The sequence below is a fragment of the Schistocerca cancellata genome, chromosome 8 (genome assembly GCF_023864275.1).
Source record: "Schistocerca cancellata isolate TAMUIC-IGC-003103 chromosome 8, iqSchCanc2.1, whole genome shotgun sequence".
Taxonomy (NCBI): domain Eukaryota; kingdom Metazoa; phylum Arthropoda; class Insecta; order Orthoptera; family Acrididae; genus Schistocerca; species Schistocerca cancellata.
In genome coordinates this window covers 188,627,650-188,644,887 of record NC_064633.1, presented here as the reverse complement: position 1 = coordinate 188,644,887, position 17,238 = coordinate 188,627,650, and the positions used below count along the sequence as shown (strand labels likewise).

The 17,238-nt window shown below is 43.4% G+C and overlaps 1 protein-coding gene and 1 non-coding gene across 2 annotated transcripts in view; both read right to left on the bottom strand.

Moving 5' to 3' along the window:
- Positions 1-17,238, bottom strand: part of LOC126095459 (lutropin-choriogonadotropic hormone receptor-like) — a 669,001-nt gene that overhangs the window by 626,758 nt on the left and 25,005 nt on the right. The window lies entirely within an intron of this gene.
- On the bottom strand, positions 11,436-11,509 carry Trnat-ugu (transfer RNA threonine (anticodon UGU)). Its single transcript has one exon. It is a non-coding gene; the product is annotated as a tRNA-Thr (tRNA).

Genomic DNA, 17,238 nt, shown 5'->3' with positions numbered 1-17,238 from the left:
TTCGGCGGTACGTCCACCCGGCCTCCCGCATGCCCACTATACGCCCTCGCTCAAAGTCCGTCAACTGCACATACGGTTCACGTCCACGCTGTCGCGGCATGCTACCAGTGTTAAAGACTGCGATGGAGCTCCGTATGCCACGGCAAACTGGCTGACACTGACGGCGGCAGTGCACAAATGCTGCGCAGCTAGCGCCATTCGACGGCCAACACCGCGGTTCCTGGTGTGTCCGCTGTGCCGTGCGTGTGATCATTGCTTGTACAGCCCTCTCGCAGTGTCCGGAGCAAGTATGGTGGGTCTGACACACCGGTGTCAATGTGTTCTTTTTTCCATTTCCAGGAGTGTATATATATATATATATATACGTTGCCCCGTGATAAGTTTTAATGCTATGCTAGCGAGGAGATATTTCAAAACGAAGTCTACAGAACACATTAATTTTAGTGAATTCAGTGCCTCAGTATTTAGTACATTTTTACGAAAGTGCAGGTATTTTTTTAATGACATCACTAAGAACAACACCATTCTGCAAAAGGCAGAAGAAGATATATTACTAAATGTCCTAAGATAAATAGAGATATAGGCTCACATAACGGAACAGCCAGACAGCTTTCTTACCGAACAGATAGTTATGAAGTAATATGTAGCCGGCCAGTGTGGCCGAGCAGTTCTAGGCGCTTCAGTCTGGAACCGCGCGACCGCTATGGTCGCAGGTTCGAATCCTGCCTCGGGCATGGATGTGTGTGTTGTCCTTAGGTTAGTTAGGTTTAAGTAGTTCTAAGTTCTAGGGGACTGATGACCTCATATGTTAAGTCCCATAGTGCTCAGAGCCATTTGAACCACTTGAACCAAGTAATATGTACAACGTTCGTTCAATAAGTAATGCCCCACGTGTTTTTTCTCAGAACATATTTATTGTTAAGAGACAGAATTTGGTGACAATATATATCAACATGTCTTGTCCATGTCCTATTTTTCCATGTAGTCTCCATCACGTTCTAAGGCTGTGCGCCAACGTTGTGGAAGAACATGTATTCCCTGCTAGTAAAAGCTCTTATCCTGTAGCGTAGCTATGTTTTCATTGCATGACTGACACTCTCGTCAACTTCAAAGTGTCTTCCCCGTAGAGAAACTTTAAGTGACCCACAAATAATGGCATCCCCACGATTCAGTATGTCTGGAGCAGTGGCTGTGACAGGACGTCCCGAGAATGACTAATCATGGAGCTCTGTTTCTGCATTTCCTGAGGCTGTAACTTTCTTCACCCATCGCCCAGCTGTATTCCTATCACCTGCAGCATCGACATACACTGCACAAAAACGTTTATGGATGTTCTCCACGGTTTCTTTTTCTTCACACGAGAATTCAATAACAGCACGCTGCTTGTATCGTGAGTCGTATGTAGACTCCATTTTGACGCTGTACTACGGCTTCACCATCAGCCAGAACGGTTCGAAACTTCACCGGCGCACAGAAGCAAATGTGAAGCACCAACAAGGACGTTTGTCTTTGTATATTAATGAATTTTTTAAAAAATGTGGAGCGTTACTTATTGAACGACATTCGTATATAGAGAAATTTAACAATATTTCAACCGAATAGGATCGGGTAAGAGTTTTCTCCGTTTTCCTGTGTGTATAATTGACTAAATTTGACAAGATATGTTGGTTCATCCACAGGACCAGATCCCAACTGACAACCACGCCGTACGGCAGACACAGATTCTGTTGTATTAAGTACATTTTGCTTAGTGTGTTACTGGTAGTTAACATCATTTTTGTTTCCTTGTGATTAGATTCTGCCATTATACATTTTTACCCAGTTGCTGTATTCAATAGGTATAGTGAGTGCATGTCACAGATGTATCTACTTATTATCTTAGAAATAACTAGAGAGCTGTGGTCAAAGACTCTTTGCCATGACCACAAGTTCCATGTTTTCATAGAGTGACAGTGTTATGTAATACGACCAGGAAACTTAGCAGTTTATCGTATGACAGATTAACACACGACAGCCCGTGTACCACAGAGGTGAGGCAGAAAAAGACTATGTCGTGATACCATAGACATGGTTGTAATTAGGTTTAGAACAGCTGTGGAATTCTGTGTTTTCTAAGTCCACATCAATATTAACATCAAAGATTTCATACTTGGGATACAAGTCGTCTAATACAGATTTACACAATACGCAAGTATGGTAACCTTATACGAGGACTGTTCGCAATGTAAGGGCTGATCGATAACGAAATGTTGGGCAGTGTCTCTAGTATTTTCGTCGACCGCGTCATGTCGCTCTTTTCAGTTCTGAGCGCACAATGAGCACGTAAAGATGCCTAGAAAATGGTGTCTCCCGCCAAGTACGAGGGCCTGTGAGAGATTTTGCCTGATTTCATACAACCCACACAACGTAACTGTAGCGCAGTTCCTTCTTCTGACAATTCTCGGCCGCAAATTGCAGGGGCAAAGAGGACACTCCTGCAGCGTTGCAATGGGAGATGTTTGGTGACACGCCATACAGCCCCCTCTGCGCTGCTCCCATGAACCGCTGGCTATAAAAACAACATTTTTGTACAGACAACGAACTGCAGATCAGCGTAGAGAATTGGCAGAAAGCAAAGTCAGTTTCTTTCTATGACGAGGGTTAGAAAGTTGGTACAGTGCTACTACAGCTATCTCACTCTGAGCGGCAACTACGTAGAGAAGAGACTGGAAGGGGCAGCTAACTGTTGCAAATAACACATTTTTGATTTTCACTGTGGTTTCCATTTCGCGACCGATCGGACCTTACTTTTCGAACAGCCCTCCTATTGCTACTGTAATGCAAACAAAATGTTCTTAGGGTACACAGGCTGACAGAAACAGTCTGAAAAACTTGTAGCGGTGCTGCTGGGGAGGTTGTACAGAAGAATGTTTGTTAATAAAAAAAATCGATGCGTTGCGCCGTTACCGAGTTATTCAGCATTGAAGTCAACCAATCAGGCCGTTTCGCGAGCAAATTGAAGCACTTGCACTTGGTAAAATTCCGTAATGCACAGACACCTGTGGATCAGTGAGTTACCACTAACTCAGACGCTCACTGCCGATTAAAATGTATCTTTATCGGAAATAATAAATTTAAGTTGCGTGGGTAAAAGCTACGTTTGCTAGGTTTGAGAAAACCAAATGAAGAACACGTTTAGCGTCATTGTCTCTGGCAGGGTGCTTGAATCTGCGCACTCGACGATATGATTAGCGAACTTCAATGTTAAATAACTCGGAAACGGCGCAACAAATCACATTTTTCCCCCTAACAAGTATCCCTCCGCACAACATCCGCAGCAGCATCATTACAAGCTTTTCAGGCTCTTTCTGACCATGCTGTAGACATCGATACGAATAAATTTAGTTGTTTGTCCTCTGTACAAGACGGCATTGATGCTCGAATACCGGTCTGGTAATTAAGGGGAGGTCAACACGGATGACAATATGGATTTTTTTTTTTGCCTACAAAAGGATTTTTTGATTGTGAAAGTATTTTAGAATTACAGTGTATTGAATCGAACTGTTAGCCGACCTAAATATAGACAAATGTAGGCGCACGATGAATTAGTTCAAGGAAAGATTCTATCAGTATACGAATTTCTGTCCAATGAAAATTTGCTTCTAACTTGCGCCGCTGTCAACACTCAAAATGACAACGGAAGCTTCAACGCGTGCATTTAGAAACTGATATCGAAACATCCTCATGACGGAACGGAGACTGTTGAAATAGGAGCATGTTTCGTTGCTGTTATATTCAGCGAATGCTATTCATCTATTCTACTGACCATGAATGTGCTAGGAATTCTCGTACAGGTGAACAGAGGAAACTTCGCGGAGTTATCTGACAGGAAACGCGTGTCAGCTGTGGAGCTATTCGTTAAAAGAGCCCGGGCTGAAAAAATACAGCAGCTCTATTGGCCAGGGATCGCACATTAACCGTACGTTTTAAAACAACGTATTATTTTGTAACTTCAAACTTTAAACGCATTTTTCTCTAAACAACATGTTTCTGCGAAGCGCTCTGGAGCCTCGACAGATTAACCGATTTATTTGATTTTTTCTTAAATGAAAGATATCTAAATCTAGTGTCCTTAGCGAGAGCTGCTTTTACTCGAATTTAACTATTTTTTTCAACACTTGAACTTAGAAAAACATCCCGAAGAAATTGACAGGTTTTTAAAGTAACCGTCATTTTTCTTTTCGAAATACATTGCAAAACTCCATCGTGATAGCCCAAAAAATCATTGCAATTTAAGAATTTTCTATCTTTATGGGTTTTAGAAAAAATCACGGGTCTGTACAATCCTTCGCGTATAGTAGGACGGTTCTCCCTTTGACAAGTGCTGCAGCCGCCATTTTAATTTATTACTAGATAATTTTTTCCCCTATACGAATTTATCTATAATAAAGTGGTACAACCCCATTTTAATAAAAGCAAGCGTTGCATGTAAAAACACCTAAACTTTCCGTCTTTCTCGACTAGAACCTCACCATAAATATATTTTTCATGCAGCTCAAGTTTTATGGTAAGATTTCTTTTAGCAATTACTCCCAATTTATGGAACCACAAGCACACAAGTTTTTCGAAAACGTTTCTAGTTTGACGAACACTCAGGTACCCCACTGCGCTTCGACAGAGCCGCTATGCCACCCGCTCCTAATCACATAGGCATTGTCTAGGACTAAGCGAGCGAAAAGTAGCAATCAACATCTCCGCAGCTTAGTAGCTTTACAGGATGTAATCATCGTGGACGAGTAGCTTCACTTGGATATGGAATACCTGAAGAAACGTGAATCTTAGTGGCCAAGTTAAGGTCATTATTAAAGAATGAGGTTGTGTTACGAAATATTGCGCGATCACGTAGATCGGTCCTCTGTATCGGCAGAGAAGACGCATTTCTCTGTTCCAGATGGTTCTGTTTTGCAGCTGTAAATCCCGCAGTGTATTTTCTGGCGAAACTAGGTCATATTTCTTCATCGCACGGTCCACTGCCTCTTTTGCAAGAGTGGAGATAGCTTCATTTCCTCTTACGTTGCAGTAGCCCTTTTGGGTGATTCACTTCAAACTTTGGTACAGTGGTCAGCACGGACTTTCATAAAGCAGACAGTGCTAAAGTCCTCAGTTAAATTCCAAATGTCATCGCAGTACCGCAAGGAATAATGACGCGTGAGGCTGTTTGTTATTTGTCCGTCGGGTAGAGACATTAAGATGTACAATTCTTTCTGCGCTACTCGAGTGAACTAGGCTTATGGGCTGCCTTCGGACTGTACACTGTTCTGTTATCACTATCATACTATCGTCCGCATAATCTTCATCATCTCAATCATGTACGTTACCATCGTCATTTTCATTGTCGTCGATGACCCAAACACCAAACAAATTCAACAAGAATGTATCCGTCAGCGACATCACGTAGGTACGTAGGTGACACGTAGGGCTGCCAGATTAAATTAACAAAATTACTGCACATTGTCTGGCGAAAGGATTTGCTAAGCTGAGTGGTGAACACAGTAAAACACCTAGTAAACATTAAAAATTATATTTATTATTGCTATTTACAGCTTTGAAGAAAATTTTGTTACCCTTGATTTACTGATCGTTGCATGTTGCAAACTTCGAATTACAACGGATGCATAACTCTGCTTTTAACATATCGACACTCAATTTGTTTCTGCCCTCCGACTACAAATGATTCAGGTATTTCCACATAGGCATTGCTGCGTGGAACTAGCATTATCTGTTTGATAATTCTTTTATGTTAGGCGTTTTTTCTCCGTTTAAAAACGTTTTCCATAAAAACCAGTTTGTGGACGTAAAAGCTTGACTTCGTAATTGCTCCAAAAGTTTATGTAATATACGCGTCTCTTCGTATAAACTATGTTTATCACTGTCTTCTTTAGTACCCATGAACTGGAAACTGAGCAAGTATCTTTGTCAATCACGCCTTATGAGAAGTTCCTTATGCAACACCAAAGTGTTACAGAACTGTTTAAATAAGTACACTGTGACATAGCAGTTGAAAGGGATTTTACTGTTAGAAGTTCATAGCAGATAGTACGACCAGTGGTACGGGCATCAGTGTTATCGGAGCTCAGTTAACGGGAAAACCGGCTACTGTCGTCGTGATGTTTGGCGACTCCGCAGGTGTCAGTGAGATATTTTGCGTAAAGGGACTATAAAAGTTGGTTCAAATGGCTCTGAGCACTATAGGATTTAACATCTGAGGTCATCAGTCCCCTTAGACTTAGAACTACTTAAACCTAACTAACCTAAGGATATCACACACATCCATGCCCGAGGCAGGATTCGAACCTGTGACCGTAGCATCAGCGCGGTTCCGGACTGAAGCGCTTAGAACCGCTCGGCCCCAGCGGCCGGCTATGAAGTTGAAACGTCGTTAAATCTGAATGTAAGGGTGGACGGCAGTTGGTGGCTTGGACAAATTAAATATGTTTAAAGCTACTGCTGACCAACTATTCCAGACAATCACAGAGGATTTTTGTGGTTTAAAACAGACAGAGGAGTTTTGTTGCCTAGATAAAGAGGCAAAACAAAACAGGTCCGTTGCTTGTACACACGTTGCTTCAGGCCTTGTTAGTGCTTGAGGCACCATTTCACAACGACTGCACAGTGTCGAAACTCATTCTTGGAAACACGAGCAGTGCGTTCCACTGAACGTTACCAAACGCCTGAACAGATTGTATCGGTACACTGACTATGGTGATATCCTAGAGAGAGTCCCGTTTCCACGTAACGAGTGATTCTACCCACATACGAATAACCAACTCTCATGTTTATAAACTGAGCGAATTATAGTCTGGGTGGGTATAATCATGAAAGGAAATCACTTTGAATTATCACAGATAGATAGTACATTGAAGGACATAATGAAGCTAGATAATGGCCTCACATGTCCGGCTTTACTATTGTGTAATGGGACATCAGTTAACTCTGACGATAAGGGCAGCCCAACACATGCTCCTGTTGCTGCAACACAGAGAGAAGAGATCAAACGAATTTAGTGGTCTGCATTTTGAAAGAACCGACTGTGATGGGAAGAACTGCTGTGATAGGCTAGGTGGACCATATCCCCACCATCTGTTTCTATGGCTACGACAACCGTAATCAGGGAGTGTCAGAAGCAGTTTGCCATGAAATCCTACAGCGTTCTCTCTCTCTCTCTCTCTCTCTCTCTCTCTCTCTCTCTCTCTCTCACACACACACACACACACACACACACACACCCACACACACACACATTCCCTAAGCAATGTTAATTCCCGAGTGTGTTTCGGAAATAAATTACGATTGTAAATACTATCACTTATAATACGGGGCAAGGAGAGTGTATATATTTAAAATAGGAAAAAATGTTTAAGAAAATGAAATGACATTTTTGTTTGTTTGTATGACAATATGTCCAGAGTTGCACAAGTATACTACCACTGACGGAAGCACTAGCTGTTGAGGTCGTAGAGAAACTATCAGGACGAATGTAGCTATTGCAACGGCTACCGAGAAAGGCATCTCAGCGTATGAGATCTGTTAAAATTCTGAAGGCAGATTTTTTTTAAATACAAGGAGCAGCTTTTTATTCACAATGCGAACGTAGTATTTTGCCGAAGCGTACAGAATAGCATAACTGATAGCTATGGAACAATTGCTTGCAATAACGTGTCTTTTATTTAATTAAAGTAAGACTTACGTCTCTTTTGACTTCGGTTTGACACACATCTGCCAGAGATGGATGTATGGAAACATGAGGAAAAAGGAAGAATACTGCGAAAAGACAACTGGTAATATTAAATATGTAAATCTGAAGCACTACTTGGGATATAAATTAATAGCCGTACTACGCCGTCTTCGATATTTACGCAACTTTTTCATAAATATGAATAACAGATTGGCTTTATCTTGTGAATTTTAATAAATATGGAATAATACAAATGTGTATACTTCAGAATAGGAAAAATTCAGATCCTGCACATAACCCTGCCCTACCAACAGCCATGCATGCAGAATAAATAATGGCAGTCAAATTCCGCTTGTTATTTAAGCTACAGAGCGCTCTTATTGTACGATTCTTCCCCGTACATATTTAGGTACATTTTTGCCATTACCGACAGGGTCTGATTTATGGAAACGGAAAATATAACTTGTGAGTACTTACAGTTTGTATCGACAACGATGCAAACTATAAATATTAAGAAAGTATTGTCATGAAATACTTTTTTTGCATCGCAGTTAGTGTAAAAACGAAAAGTGATTGTTAGGCACCGGAGTGGATGCGGCTATCCGCAGTAACATTCACTTCGTGGATAGAAGTCTGTGATGACACGGATATACGTGGGAACATCAACGCATAAGGGCAGTAATAATTACTGTGTGCTTAAAACATAAGGGGTAGTGCCAGTTTTTGTGCATCACTTAACCTAACAGCATCTTTTTATTTTTTTATATTTTTTTTTTTTTTAGTTTTTTTATGATGAGCTTAAACGTTATGGCCACTGCGCACCGCGTCACTGAATGCCACCTAGTGGCGCTGAGGGTATGTGATACGGTAAGAGCCGGCCGAAGTGGCCGTGCGGTTAAAGGCGCTGCAGTCTGGAACCGCAAGACCGCTACGGTCGCAGGTTCGAATCCTGCCTCGGGCATGGATGTTTGTGATGTCCTTAGGTTAGTTAGGTTTAACTAGTTCTAAGTTCTAGGGGACTAATGACCTCAGCAGTTGAGTCCCATAGTGCTCAGAGCCATTTGAACCATTTGATACGGTAAGAAAACTATGTAAGTGGAGCATACAATCAATCTAGCGATGACAAGGGCCGCAAATGGGAAATATGCCGTCATAAACAACTGACAAACGGCAGAATGTTACGGCCCGACGCCTGGGAATAGGTACCACGGAAACGGCGGAGCTGCTCGGCTGTTCGCGTGCCACTGTCCTGAGCGTGTACGGAAAGTGCTTGGAGGAAGTGAAACCACGGGAAGGCGACATGTTGGAGGTCCATGCCTCAAGACAGAGCGCGGAGGTCGGAGGCGTGCGCACTCCGTTAGTCGGTTCGGGCGGCAATCTCAGACGGATATGACGACAGAGCACAATTCCCGTGCACACACAAGTGTTTAGGAGCAAGCCTTTCATCACGCATTGTTTGCACGTGTGCCGCTGCACCTGATTGTCCCGACATCTTCCCGTGATGACCTAACGATATCGTCAATTACGACTGCAGTTGACACGGAATCTTCTATAGCGTACCGTGGATCACAGGTAACGTGTCACCTTGTCGGATAAATCTTATTTCTAATCACTCCAGGTTGATGCTCGTGTCTGGATACGACGTCATGTGCACCAGCCCACGAAGGCATGCCGGTAATGCAATATTATGCTGTGGCGGGCATTCATCTAGGCTTTCACGAGACATTCGATAGTAACTGAAGGCACCGTGACCACGTGGACTACGCGTACATCATTGTGGACCACCTGCATCCCTTCATTTCTTTGCCGGCCGCAGTGGCCGAGCGGTTCTGCCCGATTCAGTCCGAAACCGCGCGTCTGCTGCAGTCGCAGGTTCGAATCCTGCCTCGGGCATGGGTGTGTGTGATGTCCTTAAGTTAATTAGTTTAAGTAGTTCTAAGTCCCATAGTGCTCAGAGCCATTTGAACCATTTTTTTTTTCATTTCTTTCCTGGCGGTGAAAGTAACTTATAACGCGATAACTCTCCGTCTATTAAGATCAGAAGCGTCTCACAGCGGTCTGAGGAGCCTGAGCTCGCATTGCTGTCTTGGCCACCATATTGGTCTGATCTGAATCCGATGGAACACATCAGGGATGCTATCGTGTATGAGCTTCACGCACAAACCACCAGCCTACAATTTACGGGAGTTACGTAACTGGTTCTTAGAAATTTGATGCCTTTTACCACTGGAAGCCTACCAATGACTTATTGAGTCAACGCTGCTCATAATTGTGGCTGTATTGCCTTCCGAAGTTGGAACAACCTGTTATTAAGCAGGTGGCCATAAGGTTTCGGCTCATCAGTGTATTTCCGTACACACAACGCAACGGTGAATCAGTGAATCACTGAGAACCATAGCACTTCAATTTGAGGTATCATCTTGGTGAATTAACGCACATTATATGAACGCACGGTGTCTGTTTCTTTGAAAGAACAGAAGCTACGCAGATCCCGCAGCTGTGGAACACTATATGTTGTAACCTCCCCACAGAAAATAGTAAAATGTCAATGATAATGAAAATGTACCAGAATGTTAACTTCCCTACAAAATTAAAGAATGATGATTGAACATTAAACCCACCATAATATTAATTAGATAATAAACCATGAACTGAATGTAACATCTGAACAGAAATAATTAAACCTGATAAATTTTATAAGGACAGCAGCTCTGACCTTCAGCCCTGTGAAATAATTAAACCTGATAAATTTTATAAGGACAGCAGCGCTGACCTTCGGCCCTGTATTCTGAATAACAAAAGCAAAATTCTTACCTCAATAAACTGCATCTATATCTGCTCTTATCTACCGACACAGCTTCGTGCAATGCTGGCGTATATTAAATTTTAATTCTTGGAGGAAATGCATAGGAAATATTCTTTAAATTGAAATGAATGTTTTTCTTTAAAAAAGTTACTTTATAAAAAAATTATTATTGGGGCATTTTTTGAACAAATTAATTACAATCAACATACATTATTAGATTTGCGCAATGCTGCTTCATTACCTTCTATAACAATATACATCGTCCCGAACCGTGACCAGAGTCGCGAGAAGAGCACGCCGCCGACGCATGCCGACGTCCGCTCAGTACAATCGTCCACTCGCTACTACTGTATCCGACTGACTACTACCTCTCCCGACTCGCTACATACAACAACTGTTCCTGCCGACTCGCTACGTGCTACTGTTCCTGCCGACTCACTACACGCTACTACTGTCGTCTCGCGCGGTCAAGCGCAGACTAGCCACGACAAATAACTCTCTGGTCAGAGATTCTGTCATGCCTCGCCATCGCTGGTAATGAATACATACGTGTTTCAATGTAAATGGAAGCGGGATCAGTGCTGTCAGGTGCAATAGTACATCAAGTGGAGTCAGAGGCGACGGGCGAAAAATGTGTACTGAACCGGGATTAGAACAGGGGATGTTCTGCTTACTAGGCAGGGGCGGTCACTACTGCGCCATCCGGGACACTGCGTATCGCACCTACACGGACTGTCTCAGTACGCCCCACGGCCGATGCAGACTCCCAGCGAGCACGACCTATTCGCAGTCCCTGTCCATCATACTCCCGTTCGCTACTCAGTGATTCCCATAGGAACGAAATTAGAATAATATTAATACCTTCAGCTGCTCACGGGCGTTGATATATATCAACGGGGACATGTGAAAATGTGTGCCCCCGACCGGGACTCGAACCCGGGATCTCCTGCTTACATGGCAGACGCTCTATTCATCTGAGCCACCGAGGGCACAGAGCATAGTGCGACTGCAGGGACTATCTCGCGCACGCCTACCACGAGACCCACATTCTCACCTTGTATGTCCACATACTACATTCGTAGTGTCCCACCCCAACACACTCATTACTCGTGGAAGACATTCTTACCGAGTCCCGTAAGAGTTCGGGGAATATATGTGCATCCGCACAGAATAAGGTCATGGCCGGTATTGCCAGAACTTGTATGGATATGGTGTGTCCCCGTTGATATATATCAACGCCCGTGAGCAGCTGAAGGTATTAATATACAGGGCTATTACAAATGATTGAAGCGATTTCATAAATTCACTGTAGCTCCATTCATTGACATATGGTCACGACACACTACAGATACGTAGAAAAACTCATAAAGTTTTGTTCGGCTGAAGCCGCACTTCAGGTTTCTGCCGCCAGAGCGCTCGAGAGCGCAGTGAGACAAAATGGCGACAGGAGCCGAGAAAGCGTATGTCGTGCTTGAAATGCACTCACATCAGTCAGTCATAACAGTGCAACGACACTTCAGGACGAATTTCAACAAAGATCCACCAACTGCTAACTCCATTCGGCGATGGTTTGCGCTGTTTCAAGCTTCTGGATGCCTCTGCAAGGGTAAATCAACGGGTCGGCCTGCAGTGAGCGAAGAAACGGTTGAACGCGTGCGGGCAAGTTTCACATGTAGCCCGCGGAAGTCGACGAATAAAGCAAGCAGGGAGCTAAACGTACCACAGCAGACGGTTTGGAAAACCTTACGGAAAAGGCTAAAGCAGAAGCCTTACCGTTTACAATTGCTACAAGCCCTGACACCCGATGACAAAGTCAAACGCTTTGAATTTTCGGCGCGGTTGCAACAGCTCAGGGAAGAGGATGGGTTCAGTGCGAAACTTGTTTTCAGTGATGAAGCAACATTTTTTCTTAATGGTGAAGTGAACAGACACAATGTGCGAATCTGGGCGGTAGAGAATCCTCACGCATTCGTGCAGCAAATTCACAATTCACCAAAAGTTAAAGTGTTTTGTGCAATCTCACGGTTTAAAGTTTACGGCCCCTTTTTCTTCTGCGAAAAAAACATTACAGGACACGTGTATCTGGACATGCTGGAAAATTGGCTCATGCCACAACTGGCTACCGACAGCGCCGACTTCATCTTTCAACAGGATGGTGCTCCACCGCACTTCCATCATGATGTTCGGCATTTCTTAAAACAGGAGTTTGGAAAACCGATGGATCGGTCGTGGTGGAGATCATGATCAGCAATTCATGTCATGGCCTCCACGCTCTCCCGACTTAACCCCATGCGATTTATTTCTGTGGGGTTATGTGAAAGATTCAGTGTTTAAACCTCCTCTACCAAGAAACGTGCCAGAACTGCGAGCTCGCATCAACGATGCTTTCGAACTCATTGATGTGGACATGCTGCGCCGAGTGTGGGAAGAACTTGATTATCGGCTTGATGTCTGCCGTATCACTAAAGGGGCACATATCGAACATTTTTGAATGCCTAAAAAAACTTTTTGAGTTTTTGTATGTGTGTGCACAGCATTGTGAAAATATCTCAAATAATAAAGTTATTGTAGAGCTGAGAAATCGCTTCAATCATTTGTAATAACGCTGTAATTCTAATTTCGTTATCGACAGCTGTAGGTCATCAATGGTGTCTGTTCTTTCGGACAGGCCCGAAAGAACTGGCACCATATCCATATCATTCCCACAGGAGGTCGGACGTCTTCCTTACATTCATACTGGCAGCAGTGATACCCCTTCCATTTACATATAGTGTTTCAGAGCTGCGGGATCTACATGGAGTCTGTTCTTTCGAAGAAACAGACATCACGTATTCATAAATTGATAAGCCTGGCAGGACAATGGATCCACTTACTTCAGTGCGAATGCACGACAGACGTCCGACCTCCTATGGGAATCTCTGAGATGCAAACGAGAGTATAGTAGACAGGGATTGCGGGTAGACGGCGCTCGGTGGTAGTGTGAATCGGCCGTGAGGCGTACAGAGATATTCCGTGCAGTTGCGATAACGCTGTGTCCCGGAAGGAGCAGTGTTTACCTCACCTGCCTAGCGAGTGGGAGATCCCGACTTCGAATCCCGGTCCGGTACACATTTTCGCTCGTCGCCACTGACTCCGCTTAATGTTCCTTTGCAGTTGACAGCAGCTATCCCCCTTCCATTTACGTATAATGAACGCACATTTGATAAACAAACTAAATTGCTTGACAGTGAAAGTGCAGCACCCAGAAGCTGAGAAGGAAAGGAAATGCAGCTACCTGGTTGAGAAACTATGTGATGTTATTTCAGTGATTAAAAGGTGTAGTCAAATTTACAAAGAACGTGGTAGTGTGTCGTTGCACACACTGTGGCCTGAATGTGCCGACTGATTCCGTTGGGAAGGGTGTTATAAAGCACCTACTGACGCAAGGTGACCACAGTTGGTGTTAATGGTTCTTGATATCTTGGATACTGTGACTGGGTCGGAGCTGACATCAGAGCTGGTCCCACATATGCGCTATCGCTGTCAGATTTGAGGTACTTGCTGCCGTTGGGAGTGCCTCAAGACGACTCACACAATTGCTAAAGACATATGGAATACGTGCACGACCATTGTCCTGTTGAAAAATCGCACCAAGATACTGTCGCGTGAGTTCCCGAAGCATCTCTGTAACACTTACATGTTGTTCGAAGCTACCAGTAACAAATCTTACAGTCCCCCTCTGAATTGCTTCAGTGTCTTCCTTCAGTCCGACCTGGTACGGATCCCAAACACTCGAGCAGTATTCGAGAACAGGTAGCACCAGAGACCTATATGCGGCTCCTTTACACGTGAACAACTCTTTCTAAACCGAAGTCGACCATTCGCTCTCCTTACCTGTCCATTGTACCATCTGAGTTCCCTCACTAACTACCAGCCGTCCGTCACTTTAAGTCATATCCAATACCCCCCTTCCCTCCCCCCACCCCCCACAAACACACACCATGGCGCCAGGAATAATACCATTGGGTCTCTCCAAAACATTGGAAGTATAGGACCTCTCCCTAGGTCGCCACCATACTCATGGGCGATGATCATCCGAGGTAGTGCAGAGCTACGATTCATTGCTGAAGAAAATGCGGTGCCATTCATAAGTAATCCATGCTCCCAGATGGAGGTACCACTCCAAACGCAGCCGTTCGTGTTGTGGTTCGTCGGCGTATGGGATGCTAATTCCGTAGTCCCGCTGCTGCTAGTCACCGACCAATGTTGAAGGGAATGCATTACTTTTTGTCGGATGGCAGGCGCAGATCGGAAGGGTTACGGTTTGCCTGCTGGACAGTACAGCGATCTTCCGTTGTGTTGGTCAGACGTGGTCTTTGACAACAAAAAAGCTTCCCCCATGAACCCATGCAGTCTAACATCGGGCCAATCTGGACATTGCATTATTCGGTCAGTTGGCCATATTGAAATCCACAAATATGCCCCTTTCCTACTCTGTTAGGTTCTGATAACGCTGCCTCACACGAGTTCGCTGCATTGCGTGTCCTTACTAGAATCACTCATAATCTGACACTGTTCACGTCCCTTATTATCAGGCATGGTAACAACAATAAACACGAACAACACAAATACACACTAGAGGCCATTCTAGTTGTCACTGAGTATCGCAGCCGTAATGATTTGCATAACCAACCATGTAGTGTAGGTGCACGAAGATACGATGACATCTGACCATGTCTTCTGGGCGCTTTACTTTTTTTGTCATTCAGTGTACATGTCTAACATTTAACAGTATGCAACATGTGACGACAACTTATAACACGACATCATTTGATTTCCCAGTGTTTAGGAAATACTCCACAGCAAATTTCGCAAAGTCTCGTTCAGTAATTACGACGGAATATTGTACCTCAGTGTATCAAGAATGTGTTGCCATGATTGGGCTATACGTTTCTAGTCTATGAACTGTCAACTATGAGGTTCAATTTCTGCAGGCGAAAATTCAACGCTACCGTCAGAGCTCCAGCGTCCCGAACGTGTTAAAGTGGTGTACAACATATTAATATCCGCGGTTGCTGATAAAAGACTTGCGCATGTGGGTAAGGCACTAGTGAATAAATTTCTCTTATCCGCAGAGACGTCTAGTGATTGAATTAATTCTCCTACGACCTTCACAAAAACATCACGCTGGTGCAGACAAGATATTTTGTTAGTTAATAAAGGTGCTGCGGAGTCTGCCCAACTATTAAATAACATGAAGACTGTAATAAGTAAATATACCAGTATGTAGCCTCGATTTTTCACCCTCGAATTGTATTGTAACGTTTTTTACTTTCAGATTGCAATAAGTCAAGTGCTTGAACCTGAGTTTGTTATACATACACGTACAATCTTGAAATGGTTTATACGATATTTCAGAAAATAGTGTTTTGTCTGTCTGGATGATTTGAAATTGCGTTGAGGTAACTCGAAACCAGTCATCCATTACATAAAAAACGAATCTTGCAAACTTTGACTGTTTCCATATTATACTGGCATCGTGTTACCTTAATTGAAGAGTCATTAACAAACATAGAAGTAGCTTCAGGCGTGCGCCAGGGAATTGTTAGGTCTCTTGCTGTTCATGTTTTACATTGATGATCTTGCAGACAATATTAATAATAGCCTCAGACTTTTTTCAGATAAAGCATTTACCTGCAAAAAAGTACCATGTGAAGAGAGATGCACAAATATTCGCATGTGTCTTGATAAGATTTCTAGGTGGTACAAAGGCTGACAATGTGTTTTAAATGTTCAGAAATGTAAAATTGTGCATTTCACAAAATACAAAATAGTAGCTACCTATTGGCAACGGCAACAGAGTCAGAATTGCGACCAGTCGACTAGAGCAAATACTTGGTTGTGGCGCTTTGTAGGGCTCAATCATAGGTCGCATGCATCCGTTCATTGGCAAGATACTGGTAAAAATGCTGTCAGGCTGCAAAAGACACTGTTTACAAACCACTCGTATGTCCCAACCTGGATATGTGTGTGGAACCCCCTTTAAGACTAAGAGGAGGCATTCAACGTATACAAAGAAAGGGGGCACGAATGGTCACAGGTTTGTCAGGTTCAAAGAGCAACGCAGAAATGCTGAGAAACCTGAATTGGAAGAATCTTCAACATAGACACAGTTTATCATGCGAAGGCCTAGTTACAAATTTTCAAGAACTAATTTTAAGTGTGTAATCTACTCGTATATATATTCTTTGCCCTGTTGCACACCGATCCCGTAAGGAATATGAAGACAAGATTAATTAGTGCCTTTAAGCAGAAATAACCCGTCACACGCGATTGGAATGGAAAGAAACCCAATATGTGACACTACCATGTTAAGTACAAAGGGTGTCTCCGGAGAAACGGTCAATTTTCAGGGATATGACAGGAAAGATTATTTGAAGCAAAAGATTTCATTGCAGTTGACAAAAATATTGTCTCTATTGAGGTCGTAGTTGAGTGTGGCAGTAAAGTTACATGGTCGAGTATAACTGGTCTAGCTGAGACCAAATCAATTGGTGGGTGTTTCTACCGGGCACCTGACTCCGCTGTGGCAGTTCTAAGAGTTATTCAAAGAAAGTCTACAGTCAGTAGCTCGTAAATACCCAGATACTGCAATACAGTTGGAGGCGACTTTAACCTACTGAGTATGGTTTGGGACGTCTACGCAATTACTGCAGGCTGTGCAGACAGTCTTGAAATT